This window comes from Lactuca saligna, chromosome 7, assembly GCF_052625555.1.
Source record: "Lactuca saligna cultivar CGN05327 chromosome 7, ASM5262555v1, whole genome shotgun sequence".
NCBI classification, from domain to species: Eukaryota; Viridiplantae; Streptophyta; class Magnoliopsida; order Asterales; family Asteraceae; genus Lactuca; species Lactuca saligna.
Window position 1 is genome coordinate 168,039,007 of NC_136423.1, and position 1,291 is coordinate 168,040,297.

Consider the following 1,291-nt stretch of genomic DNA (forward strand, 5'->3'; position numbering starts at 1 on the left):
AGGTTTGCATCTGAGTATGCTTGAACGAAGAAACCTGAGTTTGAGGGATACCAGAGACCGAGAGAGGTGGTTCGCTTCAAATACCGGAATATATTTTTCACTGCCAGCATATGTGGTTCACGAGGATTTGCTTGGAACCTGGCACAATAGCACACTGAAAACATTATATCGGGCCTGCTAGCTGTGAGGTACATCAGGGAACCAATCATTTGGCGATATATCGTTATGTCGACTGCCGGTTTTCCAAAGATGGTGTGAGCTTGGTACCAAATGCCATAGGGACTTTGACCTTTGAGTCTCCCATCATGCCAAATTTGACAAGGAGAGTCTTCGTATATGCTTCCTGGTTGATAAAGACGCCTTCGGGTCCTTGTCTAATATTTAAACCAAGGAAAAAGTTAATTGGACCCATTGAGCTCATTTCAAATTTAGTCTCCATCAACTTTTTGAATTCAGCTGTTAGGCTAGGATTCGTTGAGCCAAAGATGATATCATCGACATAGATTTGAACGATCATAAGGTGGTTACCTTCCTTTTTACGAAAGAAGGTTGGGTCAACCGAACCTTGTTTGAATTTATACATCTTTAAAAACTTAGTTAATGTTTCATACCATGCCCTAGGTGATTGTTTCAGACCATAAACAGCCTTGTCTAAGATGTAGCAGCGATCTGGATGCTTTTCATTTACAAAACCAGGAGGTTGCTCCACGTACACGGTTTCTTCATGTTCCCCATTTAGAAACACACACTTCACATCCATCTGGTAGACCTCGAAATTTTTGTGTGCAGCATAGGCAAGAAATATTCGAACGGATTCCAGCCTTGCTACCGGAGCGAATGTCTCTTCGTAATCGATTCCTTCTTCCTGGCAGTATCCTTTCGACCACTAGCCGAGCTTTATTCCGGATTACATTTCCCTCCTTGTCCATTTTGTTTCTGAACACCAATTGAGACCGACAACTGAGGCATCTTTTGGTGTTGGAATGAGTCTTCAGACCTTATTTCTTTCGAACTCATTGAGTTCATCTTGCATTGCCTGAACCCAATCAGAATGATCGAGAGCAATATTGACGGTCTTCGGCTCTATTTTGGATATGAAAGAATTAAACATGCAGAATTCTACTTCGGAGAATAAAGCAGTTTGCTTCGCCTTCAATTGTGATTGAGTTAGAACCTTTTCTGATGCATCACCCACTATTTGAGATACAGGATGATCTCTGGTCCATTTTGTGAGAGGAGGATAATTTGGATCATAGGATGGATCCAATTCAGCATTTACCATTTCTTCCAA